At 47.5% G+C, this 22153-nt stretch overlaps 1 protein-coding gene across 5 annotated transcripts in view; it reads right to left on the bottom strand.

The window, feature by feature from the left end:
* Positions 1-20416, bottom strand: part of col16a1 (collagen, type XVI, alpha 1) — a 410059-nt gene extending 389643 nt beyond the window's left edge. For 4 of the 5 annotated variants that reach the window (XM_068006392.1, XM_068006393.1, XM_068006394.1 and 1 more), the window contains exon 1: positions 19939-20416. The gene's annotated coding sequence lies outside the window, so the exon portion shown is untranslated. Of the gene's footprint in view, positions 1-2679; positions 2700-19938 lie in introns of those variants that run through there. The other variant, XM_068006391.1, reaches the window with a different exon arrangement.
* Between the last annotated feature and the right edge of the window lie 1737 nt (positions 20417-22153).

A 22153-nucleotide genomic window follows, 5' to 3' on the forward strand; every position in this document is an offset into this window, starting at 1 on the left:
GGCGCTCTATTTAAAGGGGCAGTCCTCCACTGACAGATTCTGCAACCAATGGAACAAATTATAGCATGGAGCAGCCCAGGGGGAAGGCTGCTCCCAGTTTAATGATGCCTCACCCCAGGTATCATCAGATGGGGTGAGGAGGAGGGGGAGGACAGAGATCTTCCCCCCGGCGGGCGGGAGGAAGCGGCCTGCCTCTGCCACCAAGAAGGCCTGGCTCGAGGTGGCAGAGGGGGTCACCTGCGCCACCAACATATGGCCCACCTGCATACAGTGCAGGAGGCGCTGCAATGACCTAAGTAGGTCAGCCACAGTGAGAACACAAAGTCTTTCCCCTACACTCCGTCTGCCACAACACTGCCCCCACCCCACATCTCCTTCGGCACCGCCAACACTACTCTGTCACATCACCCTTCATACCCACTCAAACCCCATCCTCATCTTACCTCCACCTACTCACCTCGCCAGTACTCATCCTGCCACTAACACGCAACCCAATCCTCATACAATCTCATGGCTCCATCGCATACTCACCCTCTCGTGCATCTCCCTCACGGCCAGCCTCACTCAACCTGCCACCACCTGTGCTGCAGCCACAGGGCATGCATCACATATGTGCAGTAGGCAGCGTAAGGCAAACGTGTCGTGAGCATGAAGGGGGTGCACAAGGGTGTCTGAGGGTTTGCCATGGGTGTTACCTATATTGAATTTCAGAGCAACAAACATCACACATTATATTGGCACCACCACTGCCATGTCTCCGCGAATCCTGTCCGTTGTGTCCAATAATGCCCGCTCCTGGGTATCACTATGAGGACCCGCCACTGATGCCACCCATCGTGTTACTGCAGAGTAGGTGCAGGTGTATTTGCAGGGCTCTTCCGCGCAGACGACTGAGAGACATCGGCGGTGTACCCGGCTGCACCCTGGAAGGATGCGGAGGAAAGGTTGTGGAGGGCAGTGGTGACTTTGACAGCGACAGGTAGGCAGTTGGTGCTGGGGCCAGCCAGGAGCAGCTCGGCATGAAAGAGGCTGCAGATCTCGACGACTACATGTCGAGCGAATCTGCGCCTCCCTGTGCACTGCTGCTCGGAGAGGTCCAGGGAGCTGCGCCTCGGTCTGTGGACCCTGTGGCGAGGGTAGTGCCCTCTGCGATGCGTCTCTCTCTGCGGTAGCCCTCCCTCCTGCTGTGCAGGTGGGCGTGCAACAACACCGTGTTGGGGGGATCCACGTCTCTGCGGTGGACGGCGTGGACTGCGAGGCTGCTGGGGCTGGTCATGCTGTTCGTCCTCCGAGGGTGTCCACACACCACCCAACTGGCAGGTGTTGGTCTGAGGGGTTGTGCAGGGTAGGTGGGTGGTTCCTCGGACTGGGGCTGCGGTTTCGTGTCGGTCTGTCCTCTGGCTTGGCGGGGGGTGGTGGGGGGCAGGGGTTGCCCTATGTGACGCGGTGGCCTCCTGCGTGGGTGAGGGCTCTCCCCCGTGGAGTGCACCTTGGCAGCTGCCACAGGCTGCTGGCTGCAACACGCCTGGTTGGAGAGAGACTGTTTCCCCCAGTGTGTGAAACACTCTGCGTTGAAGGTAAAATCCCACACTTCCTCTTTTGACAGCTGATTCAGCTCATTAACTTACCTCAACAAGCAAGGTAAGTACTCTCAAGTGGAACCCCGCTGGCTTTAATTGCCTGCGGGATTCCCACCAGCGGGGGCCACGCACGCAGCCCCGCACGTCATCGGGGAACCCGGAAGTGGTCGGGATCGCGGCGCGATCCGGTCACGTGACCGCATATCGGGATTTTCGGGCCCCCCCCGCTGGAAACCCGCAGGAAACCCGACCCTAAAATCGAGCCCATTAAATCTAGTAAGCTCCTCCCCTTGATTTATTTTTACTTTTCCTCGTATCTCTGGGACTTTATCCTCATCGTCTACTGTGAAGACCGATACAAAGTAAGAATTTAGCAAGTCTGCCATTTCCAGATTTTCAATTACACAATCACCTGTGTCTGTCTTTAAGGGGCCCACATTACCCTCAGCCATCCTCTTTCTCTTAATATAAAAGCCTCTAGGGTTGTCCTTGATATCATTCACAAGTTTTTACTTGTATTCCCTTTCTGTAGCTCTTACTACTTTCTTTGTATCCCTCTGCTGTTCTTTATATCTCTCCCAGTCCTCGGGATCTCCACTATTCATTGCATTCGTGTAAGCCCTTTCTTATAGTTTTAAACTATTTCTCACCTCTCTTGTTGACCAAAGTTGTTTAATTACACAAGTAGAGCTCTTGCCCTTTCGGGGTATGTACAGGTCTTGTATTCTACCAAATACTCCTTTGAACACCTCCCACTGTTCATCTGTAGTTTTATCCTTCTCTCTCTCAAACCTAATATTGAATTCAATGATATTACGGTCACTGTTAGCTACGTGTTCCCTTACTGTTAGTTGGTAACTAGTTCTGGCTTATTACACATCACTAAATCTACTACGGCCTGTCCTGTTGTTGGTTCAAGAACATGTTGTTCCAGAAAACTGCCTCGAGTACACTCAAGAAATTCACTGCCTTTGGGACTCGAGGGGGGAAAAATTGGATAAGAGTCCATTTCGGGCGGGGGTCGCGCGATGCGCCAGTACCCCGTGCTCGACGGACCCTACACAGGCAGGACGTGAACTTCGTGCTGCCTGCTACTTACCATGATATCTCCGTGCAGCCTCTCAGCAGCGCGGGTAGTGCTGGCTGCACGGAGAATGAGGAAGTTGGAAGTGGGGCGTGCACAGCGCACGTCATCAGCAGCCTGCATTACTTAAAGGTACAGGTGCACACTGCAAATGGCAAGTACACAGCTTACTTGCAGGACGGAAAGATGGCCACGAGAAAAGCTGGACTGGTACAAGAGAGGGCTCCACGCTTCTCTGATGATGCTCTGGAGGCCCTGGCGGAAGGCGTGGACGAAAGGAGGGCCAACATGTACCCGCAGGGTGGCCGGAGGCCCTCCAGACAGCAGCTCCGCAGGCATTGGCGCAGGAAGTAAACTCCAGGAGCATTGCACCATGCACGTGAGTGCAGTACCGAAAGAAATTCAATGATTTGACAGAGTGGTCAAGGTGGCAAGTGTCAAGTGGCACATGCTACCAACTGCACCACTGCTCCACGCATCACACTCCCTGTCACCCACCTACCAACAAACACTGCCCATCCATACGCAATGCTGTACTCAGCATGCAGCATCTCACCTGCACAAAAAAATATCACACTAGCAGGCCACACAACCACCACTCACAAGTCACACAGACTGGCAGCTATTCGACCATGACAGGCACAAGACCCACACACCTTGCAGGATACTCAATGACACACTGTCCTCTGTCTTGCAGAAGACGGTGGTGCATAACAGCCGGCAGCAGGAGGGACCTGAGGGTGGACGGGCACGTTTACACGTCCTCACCCCCCTAGAGGAGAGAGTCCTTAGGATCATTGGGTGGGCCATCGCTGCAGCCGTCACAACATGCCGCGCTGGAGGTCCCGATGAAGGGAGTCTCTGCATAGCTAATGCTCCTTCTCCTTTCCCACATCTCCCCCCTCCCATAATCTTTTCTGACTCACATGCTGCACATGCTGTCAGCACACACCTCTTACTTGCTCCTCTCCCCACTCCACAACTCAACCTGTTTCCCTTTGTCATTGCAGATACCCACGAACATGTGGTGGCACCCGAGGAGGGGGAGGAGGAGGAGGAGGTGTTGGACACTGAAGCCACACCATCACTCAATCTGACACTCGCTTCCACCAGCTCAGAGACTGACACTGCCCGTCATTTAGAGGCTAGGTTAGCGGAGGGATCTGCATGTGGTGAGACACCGAGCACAAGTGCACAGGAGCCGGGGCGGGGGGAACAGATACCACAGGTGCCAGCTCACCGGAGGGCGAGGTCGCTCACTAGTTCTACTGCAGAGGAGTCAGATGAGGACTTCGATGGACCAGGCTACAGAAGACGGTTGATGGGCGTACACCAACAAATGCGTGGGTCACTGGAAAACTTGCTGGAAAGCCTCCGCACAATGAGACGGGGCATGGAGGAGTCCAGCTCCAACTTGGCACAGGGCTTTGCGTAGAGCTTGGAGCCCATCCTTTCCAACATGGAACGGGTGGTCACCTCCATCAGCGCACCTGTGGAACCCACCATGATGCAGCGTCTGATGACTAATGTCACAACTTCCATTGCAGCACAAACATCTGCCATCCAAGGTCTGACTGCTGCATTTGCAGCTCAAACTGCTGCCTCGGAAGCTCAGACTGCTGCTAGCATGGGTCTGGGGACCACTGTGGAACGGGGCTTTCAGGGCATCGCACCAATCCAGCAATCCGTTCTCCAGCTGATCACCAGGATTTGTGAGGCGCCATCTCCTCGCAGCTTGACCTGCTATGCGTGACCTCTCTGCATGTTCGCAGTCATGCTCAATGCGCAGTGGGAGCCCTAACAGACCGCCTATGGTTGACAGGAATGTTATTCAACCACGGTTGTAACTTTCCGATCCGTAAGGCAGTACCTGCCAAAACACTCTCAAATGTAGTGTAGGAACTCTCAGTAAGAATAGGGAGCTTCAAAAAACATTTCCCACTCCTCCAGCAGCCAGAAGCAATAATCCAGCAACTAACCTGCAACACCTGCATGGCCCCTTTGTTTCTTTTATTCCTTTTGCTCCGTGCATTTTTGTATCGAACTCTTATTTGATCAACAGATCATACCCTGCCCTTTTGCCCCGATGATGTATTTCTCACATTTTTAACTCGTCACACTTCTTGTTTTTCGTCACTCCTGTTGTATTTTCATCAGTTGGTTTGTTATTATTTCCTACATTTTTTAATTTCATTTTTATTTTTATTTCTGCCTGGGCCCTCCCCCCTCCTTATTGGTTTAAAGTCCTTTCTACAGCCCTATTTATCCTTTCAGCAAGGACCTTGGTCCCAGTCCGGTTTAGGTGCAGCCCACCCCAGCGGAATAGCTCCTTCCTGTCCTAGTACTGGAGCCAGTGTCCCATGAAATGGAACCCCCTCTAGGGTTGATTTTATGATCGCACTCCCACAGGGTAGACTCATTCACCGGGAACGTACATTGGAAAATCATGGGGGCACTCCTCGTGATATTCCTGGCCTGAAAATAGTGAGGAACTTGCCCACGATTGCCCAATACACATCACCAATCGGGCAAGGCTTGGCATTCTGGAGTGTCAAGAGATAGGCCCCGGAGTGTTAAATAACCAGAAAGTGTCAGAAGTACATGGCAGGCCCATCAGTATCCAGAAGGGGAAAGGGCGTGTTAGCGATTCAAGTGGAGATCCAGTGCTGTCCATTTAGTTCTGATGCAGGGTCTCACCGACAACATTAACCTGTTCCTTTCTCCATCAGATGTTGCCTGACCCACTGTGAGCTTCCAGTGTTTGTACGGGTGCCCAGTGGTTATTGGATTGATAAAGCAAACCAGTGACCTTAAGCTCAAATCACACCCTGGCAAATTGTGATGTTAATCTAAGAAATCCGGCTAAAAATGACCCTGAAAGTTGCTGAATTGTCATAAGCAGCCCATCCTGGTTCACTAATGTCCTGGCTGCAGTGAATATTGGGTGGGTCAGAGTGCTCGCCTGTAAAGGACTCCAATACAACAATGACTGCACTTCAAAAGTACTTCATTGGCTCTAAAGCTCTTTGGGACGTCCTGAGGTTGTGAAAAGGCACTATATAAATGCAAGTCCTTCCTTTCTTTAAATGAAAAGAGCATTGGGCGGGTCCCTTCACAGGCCTGTGCTCAGGCCCACCCAACATTCGCTGCACACAGGCACAGACCCAGGAGAATCTCCCCTTTAGTACCTTCTGACGTGGCCTAGCAAGTCACAGCAGGCCTCTCAGTTGTAAAAACAACCACCATCAAGGCAACGAAGGATGAGCAATAAATGCGACCACTTACATCCCAAAAACAAACGGTGTTTGCTTTATATTCTCCTGCACCCTGGTATTTGGAAATGAAAATTCTCGGCAAAGTTGGTCTTTGAGCTACGAGTCCTGAATACTCCAGGGGGTTTCTCCAGCTAAATAAAGGCTCAATGAGCTCTTTCCACATGCCCTAATACTAATAATCTGCATTTCGCAGCAGATGGTTTCCATTTGCTTCCATTACCTCAGCCATTGCTGTTATTTATAACACTACGACCATGTGTGCAGGAAGTGTGTCCAGCTGCAGCTACTGGCTAACCGCATTTCGGAGCTGGAGCTGCGGGTGGATTCACTGTGGAGCATCCGTGATGCTGAGACTATCGTGGATAGCACGTTCAGTGAGGTGGTCACACCGCAGGTAAAGATTACGCAGGCAGAAGGGAAATGGGTGACCGCCAGGCAGAGTGAAAGGACCAGGCAGGTAGAGCAGGAGTCCCCTGGGGCCATCTCCCTCTCAAACAGATATACCGCTTTGGATACTGTTGGGGGAGATGGCTTATCAGGGGAAAGCAGCAGGAGCCAGGTTCGGGGCACCACGGGTGGCTCTGCTGCACAGGACGGGAGGAAGAAGAGTGGCAGGGCTATAGTGATAGGGGATTCGATTGTAAGGGGAACAGATAGGCGTTTCTGCGGCCGCAAACGTGACTCCAGGATGGTATGTTGCCTCCCTGGTGCTAGAGTCAAGGATGTCACGGAGCGGCTGCAGGGCATTCTGGAGGGGGAGGGTGAACAGCCAGTAGTCGTGGTCCATATCGGTACCAACGACATAGGTAAAAAAAGGGATGAGGTCCTGCAAGGTGAATTTAAGGAGTTAGGAGATAAATTAAAAAGCAGGACTTCAAAGGTAGTGATCTCAGGATTACTACCGGTGCCACGTGCTAGTGAGTATAGGAACAGGAGAATAGACCGGATGAATGCTTGGCTGCAGGGATGGTGTAGGAGGGAGGGATTTAGATTCCTGGGACATTGGGACCGGTTCTGGGGAAGGCGGGGCCTGTACAAGCGAGACGGGTTACTCCCGAGCAGGACCGGGACCAATGTCCTCGCGGGGGTGTTTGCTAGTGCTGTTGGGCAAGGTTTAAACTAGAGTGGCAGGGGGATGGGAACCTGAGCGGGGAGTCAGAAGGGAGTAAAGTTGAGAGCAGCATGAGAGGGGAAGACCCGGGGAAATTCACAATACAAATAGTACAAACAGTTGTTCAAGAACAAGTGAAAGGGAAAAGCGTAGAGCAGCGGAAAGAAAGTGTACTTTAGGCACTACAGATAAAGTAAAAACTAGAAGGCGTAAGGCGATTAACCCAGCATCAAAGCTGAAGGTCAGGCTAGGGTGTGTGGCCCAACTAAGAGTTCTATATACAAATGCACGGAGTATAAGGAATAAATTAAATGAACTACAGGTTCAAATTCAAATTGGAGGGTATGACATGATAGTTATTACGGACACATGGCTGCAGGATGGTCTGGATTGGGAACTAAATATACCAGGTTATAAGGTCTACAGGAGAGATAGGGAAAATGGAAGAGGGGGAGGAGTAGCCTTAATGATTAGAGATGAAATCACTTCAATGATAAAGGGGGATATAACGAGAGGGAAGCAGCCAACAAAGACCTTATGGGTTGAATTGAGAAATAGGAAAGGATCTAAGACTATAGTGGGAGTTGTATATAGGAGCCCTGGCAGCAGCTCTGAAGTGCTAGATTGTATAAATGCAGAGATTAGACAAGCGTGTAAGAAAGGCATCGTGGTCGTAATGGGGGACTTGAACCTTCACATAGATTGGGAAAAGCAGACTAGCAACTGTCAGAAAGGTAGTGAATTTCTTGAGTGTGTCCGGGATAGTTTTCTACAGCAGTGTGTCCGAGAGGCAACAAGGGGGCAAGCAATACTAGATTTGGTAATGAGTAATGAACCAGATTTAGTTAACGGCTTAACTGTGCGTGAACATCTATCCAATAGTGATCATAACATGATCGAGTTCAATGTAGTGTTTGAAAGGGAAGAAAGTGAATCAGCTGCTAAGATTCTAGACTTGGGCAAGGCCGGCTTCAATGGGATGAGACAGAGACTGTCCACAGTAAACTGGGCAAATCTGTTAATGGGTAAAATGACTGATGATCAGTGGGAAATGTTTAAAGAAACATTTAACGTGATACAGAATCGGTTTATACCTCTGAGGGGCAAGAACTCTACTTGCCAAAAAAAACAGCCATGGACAACTAAAGAGGTAAGGGACAGTATAAGACATAAGGAAAGGGCAGACAAAAAGGCAAAAAATGGCACAGATCCTGGCGAATGGGAAAGATACAAAGATCAACAAAGGGTCACAAAACAGATAGTAAGAGCTACAAGAGAGTATAAAAAGAAACTTGAAAGGGATATCAAAACCAATACGAAGAACTTTTATAGTTATATTAGGAAAAAGAGGGTGGTCAGGAGCAGTGTTGGCCCCTTAAAAACTGAAAGTGGGGATATTGTCATTGACAATGGGGAAATGGCGGACATGTTGAATAATTACTTTGCGTCAGTATTTACAGTAGAAAAAGAGGATAGCATGCTGGAAATCCCAAGAAAACTAATATTGAATCGGGGACAGGGACTCGATAAAATTAACATAGGTAAAGCAACAGTAATGAAGAAAATAATAGCACTAAAGAGTGACAAATCCCCAGGACCAGATGGTTTCCATCCCAGGGTTTTAAAGGAAGTAGGTGAGCACATTGCGGATGCCCTAACTATAATCTTTCAAAGTTCTCTAGATTCAGGAACTGTCCCTCTGGATTGGAAAATTGCACATGTCACTCCGCTTTTTAAGAAACCGGTGTTCAACACCCCCCTCTCACTCTGTCTTGCCAAGCCTACTCCATCACATCACTCCTCACACCCACTTAAGTGTCAGCACCACCCATCCATCACTTTCTATGCACGTCCTCACCTCCCCATTTATCCATCCACCACTGCCACTCACCCCAATCCTTACACAATGTGATGGATCTGTCTGAGAGTCAGCCTCACCCAATGCACTGCATCCATCGGGTGAATACGGCACCTTCAGTCACTCACGGGTCTGTTCTTTCACCCGTTGTAGGAGAAGGGAGCGCAGAACGCAAGGGAGAGGACGAGGACTGGGGGTGGCCCTCCACAAATAGTGCAGCTGACAGATGTGGAGGAGGAGGCCATGGAGATAAATGGGACATCTACATCCCTATCCATCAGAGATGGAGGGACTGGGAACACGCAGATGGTTGGTGACAGAACTTAAACATCTTTCACACACATGATGACTTCATTTCATCAATGACTGACAGCACTATGAGAAGACTGAGCCTGGTGATTGCCAAGATTGTTACTTTGATCTGACTAATTCAGATCGCTTTCTTTTGTCTTCCAGGGCCTTCATGTGTACAAGAACAATCATCGGAGATTAATGACGATTCCTCAGAGGAGCTCACTCCTTCTGAGGGAGCACCGTCACAGGACATAGAGCCATGCACCAGTGCAGATACTCGCACTTCGGTGGGTGCAGTCACACAGATAATTTAGTTTTCACCTGGTGATTCACAATTCACAAGTGAGCACGAGCAGACACTGGTGGCACAGGCAGCTGTGGAGAGTCCGTGTCGGGGGGCACACTCCTCCCCAACCTCTCCAAGACCCAAAAAGCTGTGATTTTTACCTCCCAATCCCCCCCAATCCACCCGTTCTTGTGGATTAAAATTCCTCCCCCCCTCCCGTATCAGATCTGATGCTGCAAGTCAATAATACTTCCACTGACATCACCAAGCACGACTTCAAATTCAGACATATCCATCAGGTCAATGGGTTGGATGCTCTCACACTGAGAATAACCAGTAACTTACTGTAAGGTACGTATTCTACACAGTGAGTGATACCTGTCAGTGAACGGGATGTCAGTCGTCCAATCCAGGGCTTCTAACAATAGTACAGATAGTTGAAGCTTCACTCTGCAACCCACTGGATTAGAATAGAGTGGGAAATCTCCAGTAAATACTGATTCAATCCCAGAGACTCCCAGTAAATAACGATAAACTCCCAGGGACTCCCAGTAAATCACGCTAAACTCCCAGGGCCTTCCAGTAAATATTAATAAACCACCAGGGACTTCCAGTAAATATTAATAAACTCACAGGGACTTCCAGTAAATAATAATACTCACAGGAACTCCTGGTAAATATTAATAAACTCCCAGAGACTTCCAGTAAATATTAATAAACTCACATGGACTTCCAGTAAATATTAATAAACTCACAGGGACTTCCAGTAAATATTAATAAACTCCCAGAGACTTCCAGTAAATATTAATAAACTCCCAGGAACTCCTGGTAAATATGAATAAACTCCCAGGGACTTCCAGCAAACACTAATAAACTCCCAGGAACTCCCGGTAAATATTAGTAAACTCCCAGGGACTCCCGGTAAATATTAATAAACTCCCAGGGACTCCTTGTAAATAGTAAAAAACTCCCAGGGACTTCCAGTAAATATTAATGAACTCCCAGGGACTCCCGATAAATATTAATAAACTCCCAGAGACTTCCAGTAAATATTAATAAACTCTCAGGGGTTCCTTTAAATATTAAAAAACTCCCAGGGACTTCCAGTAAATATTAATAAACACCCAGGAACTCCCGGTAAATAATAATAAACTTCCAGGGACTTCCAGTAAATGATAATAAACTCCCAGGGACTTCCAGTAAATATTAATAAACTCCCAGGGACGTCCAGTAAATATTAATAAACTCCCAGGAACTCCTGCTAAATATTAATAAGCTCCCAGGGACTTCCAGCAAACACTAATAAACTCCCAGGAACTCTCGGTAAATAATAATAAACTCCCAGGGACTCCTGGTAAATATTAATAAACTCCCAGGGACTCCCAGTAAATATTAATAAACTCCCAGGGACTCCTGGTAAATATTAATAAACTCCCAGGGACTCCTGGTAAATATTAATAAACTCCCAGGGACTCCTGGTAAATATTAATAAACTCCCAGGGACTTCCAGTAGATATTAATAAACTCCCAGGGACTCCTGGTAAATATTAATAAACTCCCAGGGACTCCTGGTAAATATTAATAAACTCCCAAGGACTCCTGGTAAATATTGATAAACTCCCAGGGACTTCCAGTAGATATTAATAAACTCCCAGGAACTCCTGCTAAATATTAATAAACTCCCAGGGACTTCCAGTAAATGATAATAAACTCCCAGGCACTTCCAGTAAATATTAATAAACTCCCAGGAACTCCTGGTAAATATTAATAAACTTCCAGGGACTCCCAGTAAATATTAATGAACTCCCAGGAACTCCCGGTAAATATTAATAAACTCCCAGGGACTTCCAGTAAATATTAGGAAACTCCCAGGCACTCCCGGTAAATATTAATAAACTCCCAGGAACTCCCGGTAAATATTAATAAACTCCCAGGAACTCCCGGTAAATATTAATAAACTCCCAGGGACTTCCAGTAAATATTAATAAACTCCCAGGGACTCCTTGTAAATATTAATAAACTCCCAGGAACTCCCGGTAAATATTAATAAACTCCCAGGGACTTCCAGTAAATATTAATAAACTCCCAGGAACTCCCGGTAAATATTAATAAACTCCCAGGGACTCCTTGTAAATATTAATAAACTCCCAGGGACTCCTGGTAAATATTAATAAACTCCCAGGGACTTCCAGCAAACACTAATAAACTTCCAGGAACTCCTGGTAAATATTAATAAACTCCCAGGGACTTCCAGTAAATATTAATAAACTCCCAGGGATTCCCGGTAAATAAGCAACTCCCAGGGACTTCCGGTAAATATTCACACACTCTCACACATTCCCTGTACATATTGATACATTCCCTGGGATTCCCTATGAATATTAACACATTCACAGGGTCTTCCTATAAATATTAATACAATTCCAGCTCCTCCCTGTAAAGATTAATGCAGCTCTCAAGACCCCCTGTAACTATCAATAGGCTCTAAGAAACTCCTTGAAAATATTAATACATTGCTGACGCCCCCTTGCAAATATTGACAACACTCCTGAAAACTCCTTCCAATTATCAATATTCCGATGGTGACCTCCAGCAAATGCTGACACACTCCCGGGTCTCCCTGCAAATATTGACACAATCATAGAGTCTCCCTGTAAATATTGACACACTCCTGGGGATCCCTGCAAATACTGACACATTCCGAGGGACCCCTGCAAATACTGACACACTCCCGAGACTCCCTGCAAATACTGATGCTCTTCCGGGACTCCATGCAAATACTGACATACTCCTGGGGACTCCCTGCAAATAGTGACACACTCCCGGGACTCCCTGCAAATACTGATGCTCTTCCGGGACTCCCTGCAAATAGTGACACACTCCCGGGACTCCCTGCAAATACTGACACACTCCCGGGACTCCCTGCAAATACTGACACACTCCCGGGACTCCCTGCAAATAGTGACACACTCCCGGGACTCCCTGCAAATACTGACACACTCCCGGGACTCCCTGCAAATACTGACACACTCCCGGGACTCCCTGCAAATACTGACACACTCCCGGGACTCCCTGCAAATACTGACACACTCCCGGGACTCCCTGCAAATACTGACACACTCCCGGGACTCCCTGCAAATACTGACACACTCCCGGGACTCCCTACAAATACTGACACACTCCCGGGACTCCATGCAAATACTGACACACTCCCGGGACTCCCTGCAAATACTGACACACTCATGGGGACTCCCTACAAATACTGACACACTCCCGGGACTCCCTACAAATACTGACACACTCCCGGGACTCCCTACAAATACTGACACTATCCCGGGACTCCCTACAAATACTGACACACTCCCAGGACTCCCTTCAAATACTGACACTATCCCGGGACTCCCTACAAATACTGACACACTCCCAGGACTCCCTGCAAATACTGACACACTCCTGGGGACTCCCTGCAAATGTTGGCACAGTCCAGAACATTATGTGTGTCCTGGATAACCACGTGGACAGGAAATGCCTCCGGCAGATCGAGCACGAGCTCACGGTTTCTGAACTTGAGGAGTAGCTGGAGTCACTACAGGGCATACGGAAGGCTGAGAATTTCTTGGAGCGAACGTTCCAGGAGCTGCTCACCCCGCAGCCACAGAGAGTTCAGGATGACAGTAAGTGGGTGGCCATCCGGCAGGGTAGGAAGAGGCAGGCAGAGCAGGAATCCTCCGGGAGTGTGGCAACGTCAAGCCGGTTTTCAGTGCTGAATACCAGTGAGGGTGATGACACCTCGGGGGAGTGCAGTCCAGAGCAAATTCACGGCACCGTGGGGCAAATGACTTCACAGGGGGGCACAGCAAAGTGTCGGAATGCAGTTGTTATCGGGGATTCAATAGTCGGAGACAGGCGTTTCTGCAACTATCAACATGAGTCCCAAATGGTGAGCTGCCTCCCTGGTGCCAGGGTAGAGGACGTCACTGAACGGGTGCAGAACATTTTTCGGGAGGGATGGGGAACAGCCAGAAGTCATGGTCCATGTTGGAACCAATGGCAAAAGAAAGAAAAGGGTTGAGGTCCTGCAGAGGTTCAGGAGCTAAGGAGGAGACTAAAGAGCAGGATCTCAAAGGTAGTCATCTCTGGATTACTCCCAGTGCCACACGCTAGTGAGTATTGGAACAGTAAAATAATGGACAGATGCATTTGCGACAGGTAGATTGGTGAGGACCAGGTCAAGTAAGTTTTTCCCTCGTGTTGGTTCGCTCACCACCTGCCGCAGGCCTAGTCTGGCAGCTATGTCCTTCAGGACTCGGCCAGCTCGGTCAGTAGTGGTGCTACCGAGCCACTCTTGGTGATGGACATTGAAGTCCCCCACCCAGAGTACATTCTGTGCCTTTGCTACCCTCAGTGCTTCCTCGAAATGATGCTCAACATGGAGGAGTATTGATTCATCAGCTGAGGGAGGGCGGTAGGTGGTAATCAGCAGGAGGTTTCCTTGCCCATGTTTGACCTGATGCCATGAGATTTCATGGGGTCCAGAATCAATGTTGAGGACTCCCAGGGCCACTCCCTCCTGACTGTATATCACTGTACTGCCACCTCTGGTCGGTCTGTCCTGCTGGTGGGACAGGACATACTCAGGGATGGTGATGGAAGAGTCTGGGACGTTGGCTGAAAGGTATGATTCTGTTAGTATGGCTATGTCAGGCTGTTGCTTGATTAGTCTGTGGGACAGCTCTCCCAATTTTGGCACAAGTCCCCAGATGTTTGTGAGGAGGACTTTGCAGGGTCGACTGGGCTTGGGTTTGCCTTTGTCATGTCTGGTGCCTAGTCGTCCGTCCCATTTTATTGTTATGACTTTTTGTAGCAAGATTGTGCAACTGAGTGGCTTGCTAGGCCATTTCAGTGGGTAATTAAGAATCAACCACATTGCTGTGGGTCTGGAGTCACATAAAGGCCAGACCGGGTAAGGACGGCAGGTTTCCTTCCCTGAGGCATGAGTGAACCAGATGGGTTTTTACGACAATCCGGTAGTTTCATGGCCACCATTACTGATACTAGTTTTTTTATTCCAGATTTTATTTAATTAATTGAATTTAATTTCTCCAGCTGCCGTGGCAGGATTTGAACTCATGACTCATTATTAGTCCAGGTCTCTGGATTACTAGTGCCAGTAACATAACCACTATACTACTGTACCCATATCTGGTGGATTGGAAACAAAGATTATCAGGTAAAACAGTAAATGAGCAATGGGAGGCTTTCAAATTATCGTTCGGGTACAGACTATTCTTATGAGGGGGAAAGGAAGGGCATCCAAAACTAGTGCTCCCTGGATGACTAAAGTTATCAAGATGAAAATGAAACAGAAAAAGGAGGCTTATGATAAATGTCAGGTTCATAATACAGTAGAAATCAAGATGAATACAGAATGAACAGAGAACTGAAAAAAGAAAATAAGAGGGGCAAAGAGAATATATGAGAAAATAATGATGGGTAACATAAAAGGGAACCCTGATGTCTTTTATAAATGTATTAATAGTAACAGGATAGTCAAAAGAAGGGTGGGGCCAATTAGGGACCAAAGAGAAGATTTTCTTGTGCAGTAAGAGGGCATGGCTGAGGTACTAAATGATCACTTTGCATGTGTCTTCACTAGAGAAGAGGATGCTGCCAATTTCACAGTAAATGAGGAGGGGGTAGAGAAATTGGATAGGATAAAAATTGATAAAGCGGGGGGTACTTAAAAGGTTGGCAGCACTCAAAGGAGAAAAGTCACCCGGTCCAGATGGGATGCATCCTAGGTTACTGAGGGAAGTAAGGGTGGAAATTGCAGAGGCTCTGGCCACAATCTTTCAATCCTCCTTTGATATGGGAGTAGTGCCAGAGGACTGGAGGATTATAAATGTTACACCCCTGTTCAAAAAAAGCAGAGAGAGCTAAACCCGTTAACTACAGGTCAGTTAGTCTAAAGGGGAAACTTTTAGAGACAATAATCCGGGACAAAATGAATGGTCACTAGGAAAAGCATTGGTTAATAAATGAGAGCCAGCATGGATTTGTTAAAGGCAAATCGTGTCTGGCGAATGTAATTGAGTTCTTTAATGAAGTAACGGAGAGGGTTGATGCGGTTGATGTTGTGTATATGAACTTTCAGAAGGCATTTGATAAAATACCACATAATGGACTTGTTAGCAAAATTGAACCCAGATGGATTTGGGTATCCTTGTGCATGAACCAAGGAATGTTAACATGCAGTTACAGCAAGCAATTAGGAAGACATATGGTATGTTAGCCTTTATTGTAAGGGGGTTGAAGTATAAGCATAAAGAGGCCTTGCTGCAATTATATGGGGCTCTCGGGCTTTGGTGAGACCACACCTGGAGTACTGTGTACAGTTTTGATCTCCTTACCTAAGGAAGCATATACTTGCCTTAGAGGGGGTACAATGAAGGTTCACTCGATTGATTCCTGGGATTAGATTGTCCTATGAGGAGAGATTGAGTAGAATGGACCAATATTCTCTGGAGTTTAGAAGAATGAGAGGTGATCTCATTGAAATGTATAAAATTCTTAGAGGGCTTGACAGGGTAGATGCTGAGAGGCTGTTTCCCCTGACTGGAGAGTCTAGAACTAGAGGTCATAGTCTTAAGATAAGGTGTTGGCCATTTAGGACTGAGATGAGGAAAAATTTCTTCAATCAGAGGGTTGTGAATCTTCGGAATTCTGTACCCCAGAGGGCTGTGGATGCTCAGTCATTCAGTATATTCAAGACTGAGATCGATATATTTTTGGACTCTAAGGGAATCAAGGGATATGGGGATTGGATGGGAAAGTGGAGTTGAGGTAGAAGATCTGCCATGATCTTATTGAATGGCAGAGCAGGCTCCTATTTCTTATGTTCTTATGAACCCGATGGGATTAAAGCAGCAGTGGTGGCGTGGATACAAAATTGGCTGCGAGATAGAAAGCAGAGAGTAGTGGTAAACAGTTGTTTTTCAGATTTGAGAGAGGTGTACAGTGGTGTGCCCCAGGTGTCGATGTTGGGACCACTGCTTTTTTTATATATATATTAATGACCTGGACTTGGGTATAAATTCGAAGTTTGCAGATGACACAAAACTAGGAAATGTAATAAACAGTGAGGAGGATAGTAGCAGGCTTCAAGAGGACATAGGCAGACTGGTGAAATGGGCAGACACATGGCAGAAAAAGTGTAACGCAGAGAAGTGTGAAGTGATGCGTTTTGGAAGGAAGAATGAGGAGAGGCGACATAAACGAAATGGTACAATTTTAAAGGGGGTGCAGGAACAGAGAGATCTGGGGGTGTGCATACACAAATCTTTGAAGGTGGCAGGACAAGTTGAGAAGGCTGTTAAAAATGCATATGGGATCCTTGGCTTTATAAATAGAGGGATAGAGTACAAAAGCAAGGAAGTTATGCTGAACCTTTACAAATGGTTCGGCCTCAGCTGGAGTACTGTGTTCAATTCTGGGCACCACACTTTTGGAAGGATGTCATGGAGAGGGCACAGAGGAGATTTACTAAAATGATACCGAGGATGAGGGACTTTAGTTATGTGGAGAGGCTAGAGAAACTGGGGTTGTTCTCCTTAGAGCAAAGAAGCTAAAGGGGAGTTTTATTAGTAGTGTTCAAAATTATGAAGGGTTTTAATACAGTAAACTATCAGTAAACAATAAGGAGAAGCTGCTTCCACTGGCAGGAGGGTCAGTAACCAGAGGACACAGGTTTAAGATAACTGGCAAAAGAAACAGAGGGGAGATGAGGAGAATTTTTTTTTATGCAGCGAGTTGTTATGATCTGGAATGCGCTGCCTGAAAGGGCAGAGGAAGCAGATTCAATGGTAGTGTTCCAAAGGAAATTGGATAAATATTTGAAAAGGAAAAGGGCTATGGGGAAAGAGCAGGGGAGTTGGACCAATTGGATAGCTCTTCCAAAGAGTCGGCAGAGGCACGATGGGCCGAATGGCCTCCTTCTGTGCTGTAAGATTCTATGATTCTATGAGTCCTGGGGACTCCCTGCAAATACTGATATACTCCCGGGGACTCCCTGAAAATACTGATATCCTCCAGGGGACTCCCTGCAAATATTGATATACTCCCGGGGACTCCCTGCAAATACTGATATCCTCCAGGGGACTCCCTGAAAATACTGATATCCTCCAGGGGACTCCCTGAAAATACTGATATCCTCCAGGGGACTCCCTGAAAATATTGATATACTCCCGGGGACTCCCTGCAAATACTGATATCCTCCAGGGGACTCCCTGCAAATATTGATATCCTCCAGGGACTCCCTGCAAATATTGATATACTTCCGGGGACTCCCTGCAAATATTGATATCCTCCAGGGGACTCCCTGCAAATATTGATATCCTCCAGGGGACTCCCTGCAAATATTGATATCCTCCAGGGGACTCCCTGCAAATATTGATATCCTCCAGGGGACTCCCTGCAAATATTGATATCCTCCAGGGGACTCCCTGCAAATATTGATATACTCCCGGGGACTCCCTGCAAATATTGATATACTCCAGGGGACTCCCTGCAAATATTGATATACTCCCGGGGACTCCCTGCAAATACTGACACACTCCCGGGGACTCCCTGCAAATAGTGATATACTCCCGGGGACTCCCTGCAAATAATTACACACTCCTGGGGACTTCCTGCAAATATTGACACGTCCGGGGGACTTCCTGCAAATGTGGCCACATTCCTGGGGATTCCTTGCAAATATTGACAAACTCTTGGGGCCCTCTGAAAATATTGTCACGTTCCTGGGGACTCACTGCAAATACTGACGCACTCCTAGGGGCTCCCTGAAAATACTGACACGCTCCTGGGGACACCCTGCAAAATTAACACGCTCCTGGGGACTCCTTGCAAATACTGACACACTCCTGGGGACTCCTTGCAAATACTGACACACTCCTGGGGACTCCTTGCAAATACTGACACACTCCTGGGGACTCCTTGCAAATACTGACACACTCCTGGGGACTCCTTGCAAATACTGACACACTCCTGGGGACTCCTTGCAAATACTGACACACTCCTGGGGACTCCTTGCAAATACTGACACACTCCTGGGGACTCCTTGCAAATACTGACACACTCCTGGGGACTCCCTGAAAATACTGACACACTCCTGGTCTCTTTGCAAAATTGACATTCTCACAGGGACCCCCTGAAAATACTAACACACTCCCAGGGACCCCCTGAAAATACTGACACACTACTGGGAATGCCCTGCAAATACTGACACACTCCCAGGGACGCCCTGAAAATTCTGACACATTCCTGGCATTCCCTGCAAATGTTGTCACACTTTCAGGGACCCCCTGAAAATACTGACACACTACTGGGAACTCCCTGCAAATATTGACACATTCCCGGGGACTCCCTGAAAATATTGACACACTCCTGCGGACACCCTGCAAAAATTAACACGCTCCCGGGGAATCCCAGCAAATAATGACACACTCCTGAGAACTCCCTGCAAATATTGACACACTCCTGGAGAATCCCAGCAAACAATGACACACTCCTGCTGACACCCTGCAAAAATTAACACACTCCTGGAGAATCCCAGCAAACAATGACACACTCCTGGGGACTCCCTGCAAATAATGACGCGCTCCTGGGGACCCCCTGCAAATAGTAATGCGCTCCTGGGGACCCCCTGCAAATATTGATACCCTCCTGGGGTTGCCTTGCAAACATTCACATTCAGAAAGCCTTTGAAGGGGGAAAGAGTTTGTATGGAGTGGGGTGGGGAGAATTTGTATGTACTGTGGGTAGGGAGATAGTTAGTATGAACTGGGGTTGGGGAGAGTCAGTATAGACTGGGGAGGGGAGATTTAGTATGAACTGGGGGAGGGGGAGATTTAATATGAACTGGGGGAGGGGGAGAGTTAATATGAACTGGGGGAGGGGAGAGTTGGTTTGAACTGAGGTTTAGTTAATAAACCATTTTAAAACGACTTAACCATATTTAGCAGCAGAGAGCACAACTCACACCTCCAACAGCCTGAATTTCTTCTCCAAAAACATGGGGAAATGTCCATGATTTATGCCATGATGTTCCCCAGTTTCTGCCTCTTCCCCCTGATCTCCATCACTGCCTGTGTTGGGACTCCCAGGTATCACATTCCGCTTTAATGGGACTCCCCCCGCCCTAGACCCCGGGACCAGTCTCCAGACCGCAGCCCCGCTCCCTTTACAAAGACAAAAGTCAGCAAAACGGTCAAACAAGCAACACAAGAGCTGGATTCACAAACCCTCTCACTCCCACAGCACAACCCCAACCAAACTCTGAAAACATGCCCAGTACAGGGACAGATTCGCTGCAAAACCAGCCCAGTTACACAAAGACAACCAGATCCCAGGAAGAGTTTACAGAGAGAGGTCGACAAGTTTCCAAACTTACCTTTAGTCCAAGCGAGAATGGTCCAATCTTCACAGTAAATCCCCTGAGGGTCGGTTGGGTGGGTTTATGGTATGTCTGGGACCTCTCTCACTCTCACACAGCCGGAGCGAGTTGCTTTTCCCTTTTTGAGTTGCACACCCTTAAATCGTCCAGTGAAAGTTTTCCTGGGCTGAGGTTGCTGGTGCCTTCACCGTGTTCCTGATAATCACCTGGGCTCCTGGATGGATGAGCATTTACCGATTCTCTCTCCCTCCCTGCTCAGGCTGGCTCAGACATTAGCTGCAAACTAGTTCAGAAGGGGTCCCGAATCGAAATGGCACAACTATGGGACGTGCAGGAATGCAAATCGGCTCCCGATCCAAGAGGATCCCGCAAAAGCATCAAAAGGAACAAAAGTGGAAAAAGTTAGAAAGTCTCCACAAACTTTCTTTTCTTTTCGAACCAGACGCTTAGCTGCGGATGTACAGACATGAACTGGCGATCGGTGGCGAGTTCAAACTCACATCTGGTTTAAGGATTGAGTTGGCTGGATATTGTAAAATAGAAATAGGAGGCGGGATGTTTTTGGGACTGAATCAGGGCAGGCAGTGGGATATTGGCAATGGGATCATTGATGCAGAAACGTGTCTTTTCTTGGTTGCCAACATTGAGGTGTCCATTGTCCCAATTGTTTGGCCACTCCAGCCAGGCAGATGTTAATCAATGTGACCACCAGGACTGACCTCATACAATGTTTACATATCATCTGGGCTGTGTTGGAAATGGCCCCCAACTGTTTCAATCTGGTGCCCAGTAAGTGTCCAAAGGTACTGGCCACCTGGTGAAAATTTCAACTTGAAATGACCGCCTTGACAAAAATTGCCAAGTTTCCATTTTTCCACTATTGTATCCCCCACAGATTATTGAAATAAGAACATGTCAATGTGTCATTAGACACCGTGTGATGTATTATTTGAAAATAGCACAAACAGGAAGGGATGAGGTAGTCAGTTAGATCATTGCCCTTCCAAACTCATCTTCATCTTCAGATCCCTACATGGCTCCCTTCCGCCCAACCTTTCCAATCTTTTCCAAACCATCACTCTTCTGACTCTGACCTACAGTGTATTTCCACTCCTCGATGTTCCTGCACTACAGCCATATCTTTTTGCCTTGCTGGTCCTCTCCTCTGCTTCAAAAACCTCTTTAAGACTCACTTCATAAACCATGCTTGCAGTCACCTCCTCTGCTTCCTGCTCAGTGCCCATCAATCCCCCTATAAAATGCCTTGGGGAGACTCATTATGTGAGAGGGGCTTTATAAATGTGAGTTATTTCATCTCAGGGACTTGGATCGAGATGCGAATCAAACCATTGGGCTGAAAGTCACCTCTCTGTGTTAGCTGTGAGAAGCTTAAGTGAGATACCTTTGGATTGTCTCTCCCAGTCCCAAATGGCCATGATTCTGTAGCACAAAACTGCCCCTAATTGGTAGTCAACTGACAGTCTCAGGTAACATGAAGGGTTGGTATGGGACGCACTGTTACAATAGGGGATAATCTTCTGAGGTTGGTTGTTAAGCTACATAGATGAGGTAGAATGGAAAGTTTCACTCTCAGTTTGGCCCTGGGAGTAGTTGACGATGTCACTGCGCCAAAACAGGAGTAGTTTTCCATTCCCCCCTGTTTGATAACACAAGAACCAAGAACTCACCTCAAACTATAGATTAAAAGGGGCACAAACTATAGTGCAATGTTGCGATTCAGCAATTGCGAGGCAGACAGCTTCATATTGCTGTCCAGTTTGGTGAGTCCAGGGTCCATTAATCCATAGCAGTGCTGTCTGGGAGAGTTTAGTTGTCTTGATCTTGCAGTGCCCAGAATGTGTCTAATTTCTACAGTCTCAAAAGTGCCTTTAATTATCAGACAACTCCAATAGGAAACAATATCTACAAGAAAGCACCTTTCACATAGGGACATTTGAAATTTCTCCAATTAGAAGCAAAATTGAACACGATCCCTCCTGGGCCTTGCCCTACTTCAACATTCTTCTCTATCCCATCACACTCTTCCAACTTGGTTTTAAAGAAAGACTCGAAAGACTTGCATCTATATAGCACCTTTCACGACTTCAGGAAGTTCCAAAGTGCTTTACAGTCAATGAAGTACTATTTTGAAATGTAGTCACTGTTGTAATGTAGGAAATGCAGCAGCCAATTTGAACACAGCAAGGCCCCA

This window comes from Heptranchias perlo, chromosome 26, assembly GCF_035084215.1.
Source record: "Heptranchias perlo isolate sHepPer1 chromosome 26, sHepPer1.hap1, whole genome shotgun sequence".
In the NCBI taxonomy this organism is placed as follows: Eukaryota; Metazoa; Chordata; class Chondrichthyes; order Hexanchiformes; family Hexanchidae; genus Heptranchias; species Heptranchias perlo.